This window comes from Elephas maximus, chromosome 23, assembly GCF_024166365.1.
Source record: "Elephas maximus indicus isolate mEleMax1 chromosome 23, mEleMax1 primary haplotype, whole genome shotgun sequence".
Lineage (NCBI taxonomy): Eukaryota > Metazoa > Chordata > Mammalia > Proboscidea > Elephantidae > Elephas > Elephas maximus.
Genome location: NC_064841.1, coordinates 33,738,703 through 33,754,768, shown reverse-complemented (window position 1 = coordinate 33,754,768; position 16,066 = coordinate 33,738,703). Strand labels below are relative to the sequence as shown.

At 38.9% G+C, this 16,066-nt stretch overlaps 1 protein-coding gene across 1 annotated transcript in view; it reads right to left on the bottom strand.

Moving 5' to 3' along the window:
• Positions 1-16,066, bottom strand: part of WDR49 (WD repeat domain 49) — a 210,049-nt gene that overhangs the window by 43,630 nt on the left and 150,353 nt on the right. The window lies entirely within an intron of this gene.

Genomic DNA, 16,066 nt, shown 5'->3' with positions numbered 1-16,066 from the left:
AGTCAATTAGTCAATTTCAATTCATATAAACAGAGTAGAAATGCCCCATAGGGTTTCCAAGGGGAATGTTTTCAGCCTCTCTCCATTAAGAATGACGTTGGCCGTTGGTTTTGCATTAAAAAAACATAGATGCCCTTTATTATGTTGAGAAAATTTCCTTCTATATATATTTTATTGAGAGTTTGTATCAGGAATGGGTGTTAGACTTTGTCAAATGCCTTTTCTGTGTCGATTGAGATAACATGTGACTCTTTTCTTTCCTCTTATTTACGTGGTGGAGTATATTGATTGATTTCATAATGTTGAATCTTCCTTGCAAACATGGTATGAATCCTACTTGGTTGCAGTGTATTATTTTTTTGATATGGTCCTGAATTCTATTGGCTAAAATTTTGTTAAGAATTTTTGCATCTATATTCATGAGAGATATTGGTCTTTAATTTTCTTTTTTTGTGGTGTCTTTGCCTGGTTTGGACACCCTGGTGGCAGAGTGGCAAAGTGCTATGGCTGCTAACCAAAGGGTCAGCAGTTCGAATCCTCCAGGCGCTCCTTGGAAACTTTATGGGGGAAGTTCTACTCTGTCCTATAGTGTCACTATGGGTCGGAATTGACTCGACGGCAACAGGTTTGGGTTTTTTTTTTTTTTTTTGCCTAGTTTTGGTATCAGGGTTATGCTGGCTTCGTAGAATGAATTTGGAAGTATTGGTTCCTTTTCTATGTTCTGATTTTCTCTTCTTTTTTGATGTGTGCATCTACTGCTATAAATTGACCTCTGAGAACTGACTTCGCAGTGTCCCAAAGGTTTTCATACGATGTGCTTTCATTCTGGTTTGATTCTAGGAATTTTTTTATTCCATCTCTGATTTCTTCTATTACCCAGTGGTTTTTAAGCAGGGTGTTATTCAGTTTCCATGCAATCGATTTTTTTTCCTTACTCTTCCTGTTGTTAATTTCTACTTTGGTGGCATTGTGGTCAGAGAAGATACTTTGTATTATCTCAATGTTTTGGATTTTGTTGAGGGTTGCTCTGTGACCTAAGATGTGGTCTATTCTGGAGAATGTTCCATGTGCATTGGAAAAGAATGTGTACTTTGCAGCTGTTGGGTAGAGTGTTCTATATATGACTATGAGGTCAAGTTGGCTGATTGTGTGCTTTAACTCTTCTGTATCTTTGCTGAGTTTCTTTCTAGATGTTCTGTCCTTTACCAAGAGTGTTGTGTTGAAGTCTCCTACTATTATTGTTGAACTGTCAATTTCTCTTTTCAGTGATGTTAGAGTTTGTTTTATGTGTTTTGGAGCTCTGTCATTGGATGTGTAGATGTTTATTATCGTTAAATCTTCATGATGGATCATCCCTTTAATCATTATATAGTATCCTTCTATGTCTTTTAGGGTAGAATTTTTTTTTTTTTTTTAACTTCTATTGAGCTTCAAGTGAATGTTTACAAATCCAATCAGTCTGTCACATATAAGTTTACATACATCTTACTCCGTACTCCCACTTGCTCTCCCCCTAATGAGTCAGCCCTTTCAGTCTCTCCTTTTGTGACAATTTTCCAGCTTCTCTCTCTCTCTATCCTCCCATCCCCCCATCAGACAAGCAATGCCAACACAATCTCAAGTGTCCACCTGATATAATTAGTTCACTCTTCATCAGCATCTCTCTCCCACCCACTGACCAGTGCTTTCATGTCTGATGAGTTGTCTTCGGGGATGGTTCCTGTCCTGTGCCAACAGAAGGTCTGGGGACCATGGCCACCGGGATTCCTCTAGTCTCAGTCAGACCATTAAGCATGGTCTTTTTATGAGAATTTGGGGTCTGTATCCCACTGATCTCCTGCTCCCTCTGGAGTTCTCTGTTGTGCTCCCTGTCAGGGGAGTCATCGATTGTGGCCGGGCACCAACTAGTTCTTCTGGTCTCAGGATGATGTAGGTCTCTGGTTCATGTGGCCCTTTCTGTCTCTTGGGCTCTTAGTTGTTGTGTGACCTTGGTGTTCCTCATTTTCCTTTGATCCAGGTGGGTTGAGACCAATTGATGCATCTTAGATGGTCGCTTGTTAGCATTTAAGACCCCAGACGCCACATTTCAAAGTGGGATGCAGAATGTTTTCATAATACAATTATTTTGCCAATTGACTTAGAAGTCCCCTCAAACCATGTTCCCCAGACCCCTGCCCTTGCTCCGCTGACCTTTGAAGCATTCATTTTATTCCGGAAACTTCTTTGCTTTTGGTCCAGTCCAATTGAGCTGACCTTCCATGTATTGAGTATTGTCCTTCCCTTCACCTAAAGCAGTTCTTATCTACTAATTAATCAGTAAAAAACCCTCTCCCTCCCTCTCTCCCTCGTAACCACAAAAGTATGTGTTCTTCTCAGTTTTTACTATTTCTCAAGATCTTATAATAGTGGTCTTATACAATATTTGTCCTTTTGCCTCTGACTCATTTCGCTCAGCATAATGCCTTCCAGGTTCCTCCATGTTATGAAATGTTTCACAGATTCGTCACTGTTCTTTATCGATGCGTAGTATTTCATTGTGTGAATATACCACAATTTATTTACCCATTCATCCATTGATGGACACCTTGGTTGCTTCCAACTTTTTGCTATTGTAAACAGAGCTGCAATAAACATGGGTGTGCATATATCTGTTTGTGTGAAGGCTCTTGTTTCTCTAGGGTACATTCCGAGGAGTGGGATTTCTGGGTTGTATGGTAGTTCTACTTCTAACTGTTTAAGATAATGCCAGATAGATTTCCAAAGTGGTTGTACCATTTTACATTCCCACCAGCGGTGTATAAGAGTTCCAATCTCTCCGCAGCCTCTCCAACATTTATTATTTTGTATTTTTTGGATTAATGCCAGCCTTGTTGGTGTGAGATGAAATCTCATCGTAGTTTTAATTTGCATTTCTCTAATGGCTAATGATCGAGAGCATTTTCTCATGTGTCTGTTAGCTGCCTGAATATCTTCTTTAGTGAAGTGTGTGTTCATATCCTTTGCCCACTTCTTGATTGGGTTGTTTGTCCTTTTGTGGTTGAGTTTTGAAAGAATCATGTAGATTTTAGAGATCAGGTGCTGGTCGGAGATGTCATGGCTGAAAATTCTTTCCCAGTCTGTAGGTGGTCTTTTTACTCGTTTGGTGAAGTCTTTAGATGAGCATAGGTGTTCGATTTTTAGGAGCTCCCAGTTATCGGGTTTCTCTTCATCATTTTTGGTAATGTTTTGTATTCTGTTTATGCCTTGTATTAGGGCTCCTAGGGTTCTCCCAATTTTTTCTTCCATGATCTTTATCGTTTTAGTCTTTATGTTTAGGTCTTTGATCCACTTGGAGTTAGTTTTTGTGCATGGTGTGAGGTATGGGTCCTGTTTCATTTTTTTGCAAATGGATATCCAGTTATGCCAGCACCATTTGTTAAAAAGACCATCTTTTCCCCAATTAACTGACACTGGGCCTTTGTCAAATATCAGCTGCTCATATATGGATGGATTTATATCTGGGTTCTCAATACTATTCCATTGGTCTATGTGCCTGTTGTACCAGTACCAGGCTGTTTTGACAACTGTGGCTGTATGATAGTTCCTAAAATCAGGTAGAGTGAGGCCTCCCACTTTCTACTTCTTTTTCAGTAATGCTTTGCTTATCCGGGGCTTCTTTCCCTTCCATATGAAATTGGTGATTTGTTTCTCTATCCCCTTAAAATATGACATTGGAATTTAGATCGGAAGTGCGTTATATGTATAGATGGCTTTTGGTAGAATAGACATTTTTACTATGTTAAGTCTTCCTATCCATGAGCAAGTTATGTTTTTCCAATTAAGTATGTCCTTTTGAATTTCTTGTAGTAGAGCTTTGTAGTTTTCTTTGTATAGGTCTTTTACATCCTTGGTAAGATTTATTCCTAAGTATTTTATCTTCCTGGGGGCTACTGTGAATGGTATTGATTTGGTTATTTCCTCTTCGGTGTTCTTTTTGTTGATGTAGAGGAATCCAAGTGATTTTTGTATGTTTATTTTATAACCTAAGACTCTGCCAAACTCTTCTATTAGTTTCAGTAGTTTTCTGGAGGATTCCTTAGGGTTTTCTGTGTATATAATCATGTCATCTGCAAATAGAGATAATTTTACTTCCTCCTTGCCAATCCGGATACCCTTTATTTCTTTGTCTAGCCTAATTGCCCTGGCTAGGACTTCTAGCACGATGTTGAATAAGAGTGGTGATAAAGGGCATCCTTGTCTGGTTCCCGTTCTCAAGGGAAATGCTTTCAGGTTCTCTCCATTTAGAGTGATATTGGCTGTTGGCTTTGCATAGATGCCCTTTATTATGTTGAGGAATTTTCCTTCAATTCCTATTTTGGTAAGAGTTTTTATCATAAATGGGTGTTGGACTTTGTCAAATGCCTTTTCTGCATCAATTGATAAGATCATGTGGTTTTTGTCTTTTGTTTTATTTATGTGATGGATTACATTAATGGTTTTTCTGATATTAAACCAGCTTGCATACCTGGTATAAATCCCACTTGATCAGGGTGAATTATTTTTTTGATGTGTTGTTGAATTCTATTGGCTAGAATTTTGTTGAGGATTTTTGCATCTATGTTCATGAGGGATATAGGTCTGTAATTTTCTTTTTTTGGAATGTCTTTACCTGGTTTTGGTATCAGGGAGTTGGTGGCTTCATAGAATGAGTTGGGTAGTATTCCGTTATTTTCTATGCTTTGAAATACCTTTAGTAGTAGTGGTGTTAACTCTTCTCTGAAAGTTTGGTAGAACTCTGCAGTGAAGCCGTCCGGGCCAGGGCTTTCTTTTGTTGGGAGTTTTTTGATTACCATTTCAATCTCTTTTTTTGTTATGGGTCTATTTAGTTGTTCTACTTCTGCATGTGTTAATTTAGGTAGGTAGTGATTTTCCAGGAATTCATCCATTTCTTCTAGGTTTTCAAATTTGTTAGAGTACAATTTTTCATAATAATCTGAAATGATTCTTTTAATTTCATTTGGTTCTGTTGTGATGTGGTTCTTCTCCTTTCTGATTCGGGTTATTTGTTTCCTTTCCTGTATTTCTTTAGTCAGTCTAGTCAATGGTTTATCAATTTTGTTAATTTTTTCAAAGAACCAGCTTTTGGCTTTGTTAATTCTTTCAATTGTTTTTCTGTTCTCTAATTCATTTAGTTCAGCTCTAATTTTTATTATTTGTTTTCTTCTGGTGCCTGATGGATTCTTTTGTTGCTCACTTTCTATTTGTTCAAGTTGTAAGGACAGTTCTCTGATTTTGGCTCTTCTTTTTGTATGTGTGCATTTATCGATATAAATTGGCCTCTGAGCACTGCTTTTGCTGTGTCCCAGAGGTTTTGATAGGAAGTATTTTCATTCTCGTTGCATTCTATGAATTTCCTTATTCCCTCCTTGATGTCTTCTATAACCCAGTCTTTTTTCAGGAGGGCATTGTTCAGTTTCCAAGTATTTGACTTGTTTTCCCTAGTTTTTCTGTTATTGATTTCTAGTTTTATTGACTTGTGGTCTGAGAAGATGCTCTGTAATATTTCGATGTTTTGGACTCTGCAAAGGTTTGTTTTATGACCTAATATGTGGTCTATTCTAGAGAATGTTCCATGTGCGCTAGAAAAAAAAGTATATTTTGCAGCAGTTGGGTGGAGAGTTCTGTATAAGTCAATGAGGTCAAGTTGGTTGATTGTTGTAATTAGGTCTTCCGTGTCTCTATTGAGCTTCTTACTGGATGTCCTGTCCTTCTCCGAAAGTGGTGTGTTGAAGTCTCCTACTATAATTGTGGTGGTGTCTATCTCACTTTTCAATTCTGTTAAAATTTGATTTATGTATCTTGCAGCCCTGTCATTGGGTGCATAAATATTTAATATGGTTATGTCTTCCTGATCAATTGTCCCTTTTATCATTATATAGTGTCCTTCTTTATCCTTTGTGGTGGATTTAAGTCTAAAGTCTATTTTGTCAGAAATTAATATTGCTACTCCTCTTCTTTTTTGCTTATTGTTTGCTTGATATATTTTTTTCCATCCTTTGAGTTTTAGTTGGTTTGTGTCTCTAAGTCTAAGGTGTGTCTCTTGTAGGCAGCATATAGACGGATCGTGTTTCTTTATCCAGTCCGTGACTCTCTGTCTCTTTATTGGTGCATTTAGTCCATTTACATTCAGCGTAATTATAGATAAATAAGTGTTTAGTGTTGTCATTTTGATGCCTTTTTATGTGTGTTGTTGACAATTTCATTTTTCCACTTACTTTTTTGTGCTGAGACGTTTTTCTTAGTAAATTGTGAGATCCTCATTTTCGTAGTATTTGACTTTATGTTTGTTGAGTCGTTATGTTTTTCTTGGCTTTTATCTTGAGTTATGGAGTTGTTATACCTTTTTGTGGTTACCTTATTATTTACCCCTATTTTTCTAAGTAAAAACCTAACTTGTATTGTTCTATATCGCCTTGTATCACTCTCCATATGGCAGTTCTATGCCTCCTGTGTTTAGTCCCTCTTTTTGATTATTGTGATCTTTTCCCTATTGACTTCCATGATTCCCTGTTACGTGTATTTTTTTTTTTAATTAATCTTAATTTGTTTTTGTGATTTCCCTCTTTGAGTTGATATCAGGATGTTCTGTTTTGTGACCTTGTGTTGTGCTGGTATCTGATATTATTGGTTTTCTGACCAAACAATATCCTTTAGTATTTCTTGGAGCTTTGGTTTGGTTTTTGCAAATTCTCTAAACTTGTGTTTGTCTGTAAATATCTTAATTTCGCCTTCATATTTCGGAGAGAGTTTTGCTGGATATATGATCCTTGGCTGGCAGTTTTTCTCCTTCAGTGCTCTGTATATGTCGTCCCATTCCCTTCTTGCCTGCATGGTTTCTGCTGAGTAGTCTGAACTTATTGATTCTCCGTTGAAGGAAACCTTTCTTTTCTCCCTGGCTGCTTTCAAAATTTTCTGTTTATATTTGGTTTCGGCGAGTTTGATGATAATATGTCTTGGTGTTTTTCTTTTTGGATCAATCTTAAATGGGGTTCGATGAGCATCTTGGATAGATATCCTTTCGTCTTTCATGATGTCAGGGAAGTTTTCTGTCAGGAGTTCTTCAACTATTTTCTCTGTGTTTTCTGTCCCCCCTCCCTGTTCTGGGACTCCAATCACTCGCAAGTTAGCCTTCTCGATAGAGTCCCACATGATTCTTAGGGTTTCTTCATTTTTTTTAATTCTTTTATCTGATTTTTTTTCAGCTATGTTGGTGTTGATTCCCTGGTCCTCCAGATGTCCCAGTCTGCATTCTAATTGCTCGAGTCTGCTCCTCTGACTTCCTATTGTGTTGTCTAATTCTGTAATTTATTGTTAATCTTTTGGATTTCTACATGCTGTCTCTTTATGGATTCTTGCAACTTATTAATTTTTCCACTGTGTTCTTGAATAATCTTTTTGAGTTCTTCAACAGTTTTATCAGTGTGTTCCTTGGCTTTTTCTGCAGTTTGCCTTATTTCGTTTGTGATGTCTTGAAGCATTCTGTAAATTAGTTTTTTATATTCTGTATCTGATAATTCCAGGATTGTATCTTTCTTTGGGAAAGATTTTGGTTCTTTTGTTTGGGGGGTTGGAGAAGCTGTCATGGTCTGCTTCTTTATGTGGTTTGATATGGACTGCTGTCTCCGAGCCATCACTGGGAACCTAATTTTTCCAGAAAATCCGCTTAAAAAAATGCAGTCAGATCCCTATCAGAATTGCCTTTGGATTATAACTGCCACCTTGTTCCCTGTAAGGATGAAAGTCTGAGGTTTGGATCGTATATCCAATTAGGGGTGGATTTTTGGTCCCTGGTTTTTTTTTTTATTATTATTGTTGTTGTTGTTCCTTCTCTCAGGCCGAAAGAGTGGGTTAGGAAAAGACCAAAAGAAAAAAAAAAGGGGGGAAAGCAAAGCCGCCGCGGAGCCAGAGGCAATTCGGATGTTAATGAAGCCGCCTGGGGAGGGTGGGGGAGGGATCAGAGAGATAGGAGAGTAGCACCTCAGAATATAGCCAGGGTTGCTTGTCTTGCTTGGAATGACTATTATATCTGAGATTCCCGTGGGGTGTGTCACATATGTGTGCTGGCTGTGTGGAGATTGCCCCCGGGGGTCTGGCCCGCTGAAGTCACGGTCAGATCCTCCACTGCCAGCCCCGCACCCAGCGTCAAGGTTCCCCTGCTGGGACGGTGCACTCTTGACTCCAAAATCAGTGGCTGCCTCCCGCGGACTTCTCTTCCCGCCAGCCGCGTCGCCGTGCCACTCTCGCGAACTGGCTGGGCCCCCTCCCAGTGTTAGTTCAGGTGAGTGGAGCAGCTCACCGTGCTTGTGCCGTGACCACGTGTCCCAGCTGGGACGCTGCTCTCCCCGCTCCAAGACCAGTCACTGCCTCTCGGGGACTTCTCCCACCGGCTGCGTCGCCACCCGCCCGCGCGAACCGGCTGGGCCCCCTCCAGGGGTGAGTTCGGGGGGGTAGAGGTGGGCCCCTTGTTTGCGCTGTCAGCTCCCCTGGGCTCTGCCCTAAATCGGTTGCCAAAAGTTACCTTACTGGTACTCTGGCTCCAGGCTCTGAAAACAATCGCTGCTTCCCTGTATTTGTTCGTTTTCCGTCTCTAAATCTGTGTTTGTTGTTCAGGGTTCGTAGATTGTTATGTACGTGATCGATTCACTTGTTTTTCTGATTCTTTGTTGCAAGAGGGATCCGAGGTAGCGTCTACCTAGTCCGCCATCTTCCCCAGTCCTATTAGATTTTGTTTTAAAGATTATTTTATCTGAGATTAGCATTGCCACTCCTGCTCTTTTTGGGTAGTTATTTGCTTGATATATGTATTTTTTCCATCCTTTGATTTTTAATGAATTTACATCTTTGTTTCTGAGGTGTGTCTCTTGTAGACAGCATATTGATGGATCCTGTTTTTTTAATCCATTCTGTCACTCTCTGTGTCTTTATGGGTTCATTTAGGCCATTTACATTCAGTGTAATTTTTGACAGGTGTGTTTGTGGTTGCCATTTTATACTTTTTTTTGTGTGTATGGTGCTAATATTTTCTTTTTTCCCCTTCCTCTCCTGTGCTGAGTTCCTTTTGTTTGTGGGTTTCTTTCTTTTTTTTTTTTTTTTTATTGAGAGTATGTTTTTCTTCTTTATTTTGATGAGTAGGTTTCTTAACTTTCTTTGTGGTTACCTTGAAATTTGCCCTTATCTTCCTAGGTTTGAACCAGTCTCTTATTACTTGGTGTCACCTTACCTTCCTTTCCAGTAGAAAGTTCTATACCTATACCATTTATTCCCTCTTTTATCATTCTGACATTGTTGTCATTTACAGATTAAACTCTCTGGTTCCCTGTTGCAATTCTTTTGGCTTTGAATAGTCCCTGAGAGTTCATTTCCTACGTTGGTATCTGACTGTTACAATCTTGCATCCTAGATTCAGGCTGTGGTCTCATGTTGTTTGTTCTCAGACCAAAGGACTCCCTTTAATGATTCTTGTAGTTTTGGTTTGGTTTTTACACATTACCTTAATTTCTGTTTATCTGGAAATATCCTTATTTCATCATCATATTTGAATGAAAGTTCTGCAGGATATATTATTCTTCGTTGGCAATTTTTTTAAGGTTTTATGTATGTCATCCCCTTGCCATCTTCCTTGCATGGTTTCTGCCAAATAATCAGAGCTTAGTCTTATTGTTTCTCCCCTGTATGTGACTTCTTGTTTTCCTTGAGCTGCTTTCAGGATTTTTTCTTCATCTTCAGTTTTAGTGAGTGTGATGATGATAATACTTGGTGTTTTTCTTTTGGGGTCTATCCTATGTGGGGTTCGTTGAGCTTCTTGGATGGTCAGCTTTTCATCATTCATGACATTAGGGAAGTTTTCTGTCATCAGTTCTTCAATGAGCCTGTCTGTGTTTTCTGTTTTCTTTCTCTGTTCTGGAACTCTGATCACGTGCAAATTTTTGCTTTTGATTGTATCTTGCATAATTCTCAGGATTTCCTCATTTTTCTTCATTCTTTTTTCTGATTTTTCCTCAGAGTTGTATCCAAGTGTTTGCCTTCAATTTCACTGATCCTGTCTTCTATCATTTCAAACTTGCTCCTCAGCCTTTCTATGACAAATCTTGTTTACCTTTTGGATTTCTAATTGTTTTTGTATGATTTCTAGTTGTGAATTTATTTTGGCATTTTGTTCCTGTATTATTTCCCTGAATTCCTCCACTTTTCGGTCTGTATTTTCCATGAATTTGTCTGCCTTTTCTATAAATTCGTATTTTTTTCCTCATTTTTCTCTGCTTTTTGCTTCAACTCTTGGTAGTTCTGAATATTAGGGATTTGAATTCCCTGTCAGGTAGTTCTAGTGTCTTTTCTTCTTCTGGAAAGTCATCTGGTGTTTTATTTTGGATCCCTACTGGAACCATTCTCTCCTTTTTTTATGTATGTTTTGATATTGCCTACTGTCTTCAGGACATTCAGTAGTTATTTTCCTCATTTCTTGATGTATTTTTGTTTGTTTCATCCTGGTTTTTTATTTGGTTATGTCTGAGCAGGCAGGCTCTGCATTCTTGGTTGTTTGCTCATCTGTAGTCACAATACATTTCACCTCCTTGTCAATGGGCGGGGCCAGTCACTCAGCTATGATACAGTAGGGCAGGTCCAGCTGAAGGGGAGGTGCTGGGATGGGTTTTTTGTGGCACATAGTACGGCTGACAGGGCAGGCCAGTAATCAGTGCTGGGCAGCTTCTGGTATGCCATACCTGTACTGCTTGGGGGTGTGATGTTCAGTGCACGGTGCAGGTAGGCAGGAAAGAAGGGGGAGGTTGTGATGTGTGGTGCTAAAATGGGTATAGAAAAAAGGAGAGAAAAATAGGAGTCAAAAAAAAAAAGTGAAAAAAGTGCTAAGAGAGGTTGCCGTTGGAGTGGAGAGATGAGAAATGGAGAAAAGGAAAAAAGAAAGAAAACAGGAAAAAGAAAAAAATAACTAGATAAAAATTTGGAAAAAAAAAGGAAAAAAGCCCCCAGGGGTCCCACTTGTGCAGCCACAAAGAAGAGGGAAGTAGCTCCCAGCTGGATAGCATAGCCTGGCCAGAGAGGGTATAGATGTCACACAGCTCCAGGTATTCAGGAGACAGGAAATGAAGGTAAGTATAGATAAATGAGAACTAAGAAATGAAGAAAGACAGAAAGGGAAAGAGAGAAAAAAGATAGAGAAAGAGAGAAAGAAAGGAAGGAAGGAAGGGAGGAAGGAAGGAAGGAGAGAGAGAAAGAGAGAAAGAAAAAGAAAGAAAGAGAGAGAGAGAAAGAAAGGAAGGGAGGGAGGGAGGGAGGGAGGGAGGGAGGGAGGGAGGAAGGAAGGAAGGAAGGAAGGAAGGAAGGAAGGAAGGAAGGAAGGAAGGAAGGAAGGAAGGAAGGAAGGAAGGAAGGAAGGAAGGAAGGAAGGAAGGAAGGAAGGAGAAAGGGGGAGAGAGAGAGAGAAAGAAAGAAAGGAAGGAAGAAAGAAAAGAAAGGAAGGAAGGAAGGAAGAAACTCTCCCAGGGACCCCACCTACATGGCTGTGCAGATTAGGGGAGTGGCTCCTAAGCCGCGCAGTGCAGCCTGGCTAGAAGGGGCTCCCAAGCATGAAAAGAGAAAGAAAACAAAGAAACAAACAATATGGAGGAAAGCGGAAAAAAGAAAAAAAAAAAAAAAGCCCCAGGGATCCCATCAGCTTGGTATCGCAGGCTGGGAGAGTGGTCCCCCAGTAGAGTGGGACTTCACAGACTTTTAAGAAGAAGCAAAGATGGCACACAGAGCCAGTTGTTCGAGAGAATGGAGGGGGAGATAGTGGGAGACATGGAAGAAATCAAAAGAAATGGAAAGAAGCAACATCAGCTCAAGGACCCAGCCGGAGTGGGCAGGGCAAATCCAAGCAGCCCAGGGCGGAAGCAGTTGCCTACCGGCAAAGAGGCTGCAGCTGGCAGGAAGCAGAGGAGGCTGAAGGCGGGAGAGGGTGGGGGCTAGGAAAGCACAGATCACTCATTACCCGGTGCTCTGTCTCCTGCTGGGAACCTTGTGAAGCTGATTCCCCGTACTCCTTGTCCATCGATCCGCAATGTGGGTGGAACAAATCCAAGTGGCACAGATGCTGCACTTCCCAGCCAGGCAAGCCACTGCAGGCAGCCAGGAAGCTCAGAGGTAGAGCAGCAGAGAGAGGTTGGGGCATGGGAAAGCATGTATCGCTGGTTACTGGGTGCTCTGTCTCCTGCTGGGAGATCCGTGGAGCTGCTTTCCTGAGCTCCCTGTCCGCCATTCCCTGACAGGCATCCAAGATGGTGATTCTGTGCTTCTTTAGTTGATAAGGGATCTCTGCACGTATCTCTCCTGTCTGTCCTCTGTCAGTTTCTTATTCCATTCAGTGTTTGGCTGAGTTCTTTATCTCTTCATTTGACACTTCTGGTTCCAGGAATGACATTTGTCTCTGTTTTATTTAGTTTTTCAGGCCTTTACTATGAAGGGACAGTGTGGTGCTCCTGTCTCTGGTGCCATGTTGGCCGGAAGTCCCACCAATTACTTTTCAATACTTTCACACGACACTAGCCTATTGGGCAGGCAGTAGAGAGTAGTAGAAACCTGTACTGACACTGGAGTCAGAGTTTGGATCCCAGGTTCACCTCTTGTTGACCTGCTCAAGTGACTTAACACCTCTCTGCCTCAGTTTCCTTACCCATGAAATAGGAATGATAGTACTAGCTATGACAGCACTGGGTTTTTGGATGTCCTAGGGCTGCTGTAGTGAGAATTAAATGAGTTAATAAAGTCCTTAGAATAGTTCATAAAATATGGTAAGAGCACAATAAGTGTTGGTTACTATTACTTTAAGTAAGCAAAAGACATTACTTTTCACTCAAAACAGGGTGTTTCAACGACCTACTAGAGCAAGTTCTAATATTCCTAGGAACTAGGAGTTACTTTTTGATACGACAAAAAGAAAGGAGTTGTGGAACTCCCAAACATAATAATTTGCCCCACTGGTACTTTTAAGACTTAAATTTTATGACTTAAAAGTTGAGTAGACTTCCATTTGATTTCATTTTGTCATACACGGACATAGGATAGTTACTGGCACAGATTGTTGGTGAAAGTAGATTGTCAAACCTCCAAGTGTTTTACATCATATTAGGCCTAATTTAAAATGAGATTTTAATGTTTTGTGGATTTTTTTCTCATAACTATCCATCAATTTTATAATTTAATTTCTCACATAAAATCTACTGGCAGAATAATTAGGTAATCAATGACATATAAATAATATTAAATATTTCCTCCCTCTTAACAGTAGTATAGAATTTATAACATCATGATTTCACATGTCTAAGAAGCATTGGAGCCGTTAACCTGGAATTGTCTTTAGCCTCATATAATCTTACTTGCAAACTAACAGAAATTTCTTTTTCATTTCCAATCTGATACTCTCATTCTGTTTTCTAATAATTAACCCTTTCCCCATAATTATTTTTTTAATGGTAGCCAAAAGGAAATGTGTCAAATAACAGCAAGGACAGTAGACTTGCTCTTTGTTACTGTATAGTAAGGAAGCTCAATAAGTGAGAGTTTTATAAATGAACAGATTTTGACTAACATTAGGCTATCCTATAATAAAGCGTTGTGAGGATGGTGCAGGACAGTGCAGTATTTCCTTTGCTTTGAGTTGGAATCAACTTGACTGGCACCTGACAACAAACAATACTAAAGAATGGTTCAATAACAAAGAATGCTATCTGTAAGACAGTGAGTGAATTGTCACTTAGAAATATTCAAGAGGCTGGAATGCATTTCTCTTAAGAATGCTGCAGAATTTAGCCTGGTAGACCTCCAATACCTCTCAACTTCCTTGTCATTATTATGCAGTTCACTGGGAAATACCAACGTTAACAAACGTGGAAAAATGTTCACTTTCACAGTTTAAAAATACAGTTTAAATCAATGGTTTTAAGACAATGACAACATCCAGTGTTTGCTGAGAGTCAGGAAAGCAGCTGTTTTCATATTCTGTTTGCAGGAGTGCCCCCTGGTTCCTTACTTCAGGGCAGCAATTTAAAAGCACAGGACCCAAAGGCCTTTAAAGCTTTTGACTTAGCAATTACATTTCAGATAATTTATTCTAATGATGAATTCAGTCAGCTACTCTGACAAGTGCATGTAAAGATATTTAAAGAAATCTTTTGCCCACTAAAATTTGTAAATAGTCTAAATGTTTGAAAAGAAGAGAATTGGTTAAAGAGTCACACAGTTCTGACCCCAATACCCCGCAGCATGTTTTCTCCTTTTTCAAAATGGGTAACTGAGAGCTTAACATAACTGACCCAGTGACCCAGTGACCCAGTAACATAACTAAGGCCAGGATAAACCTACAAGTTTTTCTTCCTCTGCCTACCTCCTTCACATACCTCTGTTAATGACTTTGTTTTGACCAAAAGTTAATGACTTCGTTCTTTGTTTTAAAACTGAGGCAAATAACCTTTTGTTCTGTCCAGACTACCTGTGGCATACAATCCCCCACAGCAAAGTTGGAGCCCAGGTATCAGGTATGTATATCTTTAGCCTAATAAAGAAATATTTGGCAGGGGACTACGAAGACACTTATAACCCTTGTAAGATTCTATACAAGCTCTAATGTAAAATTGCTCTTTGGGACTCCATAGAGACAGCCTGCGTTGCTGCTGGGTCCCTGGTGATGTATCCCAAACCCAGTGCCGTCAAGTGGATTCCTTAATAAACTTTCTCACTCTTTCTGACTTGGAGTATGTTTCATTGGCTGGACTGCTCCAGGGCACACACCCAGATCAGGTAACACAATGACTTCCTAGGGAGCCGCTACAAATGTTGACACCTTTGGACACTCGTATTGATTAGTATGGAAATGTGTTTGATGTATATTTGTTTAATTAAGAAAAAGGCTATGTATTATGTAAGTCCCCATTTTTATAAAATTTGGATTTGTATATTTGTAAGTATCCCCAGAACAAGGCCTGGAGAGTAAAATGCCTAAATGTTAGCAACAATTTTGCTACAGATGATTTCTTTTCATATTTTTCTCCTTTCTTTTTTTTGTACTTTGGAATTTTTCCGTAATGAATATGTATTATTCTTGTAATAAAGAAGTGTTCTAACATTATGTTGTCTAAATTATTAGTCTCATTACAATTTTTCTACATTAGAATAATTATGTGAGTTCAGAAACCAAATATTGCTATAAATTAAGAAAAATGAATGTTCACTGTGGTTTTTATTCCTTATTTTATCCATTCAATTATTTTATCGTTTCTTTTTCTAGTGGTAGTATGATTGTTTTCAGAATCTAAAGAAAAAAATAAACCTATTTCTCTGTATCAGCTGTTAACTTAGCATTAGGACTTCCTATTACTATCTTAAATTCTACATTTATCTTCATGTCCCCAGTACTTAAAATGAAGAGAACTTTTTACCACCTACCTACTTCTCACACATAAGATTATAAAATACCTTAAGCACTATAGAAACTCAGTGTTATATATATGCCACAAGATAATGTTTACCAAGATTTTATCCTGAAAAAAAAAAAACAATCTTGGGAGTTAAGAACATATTTTTAAATCATTTAAGTTGTTCCTTTGTTCTGCTTCTTCCATTTCCCATTGCCTTTTTTCTGTTTTTCCATCTTTTTTTACTGGATTTTCCCCTTCCGTCTTAACATACCCCTGCCTGCATACACATACATCAAATGTGTCTTTTCCTCTTTTCCTCTTTCTAAATTCTTTCACTTATTTATTTTATTTTACTTTTTTTTTTTTTTTTTCATATGCACAAGCACTGGTGTGATTCTCTCTTTAGTTTACTTATTAGGTAAAAAGGCACATTTTTCAGAACACATATCTTATTTTCTTTTTTATCATATTTTTGGTGAAAATATATACACAGCAAAACATACACCCATTTAACAATTTCTACATGTATAATTCAGTGACATTGGTTGCATTCTTCTTGTTGAGTCATCACTTTCGCTATCTCTACCGAACTTTATGAGTCAGAACTGACTCAATGGCAA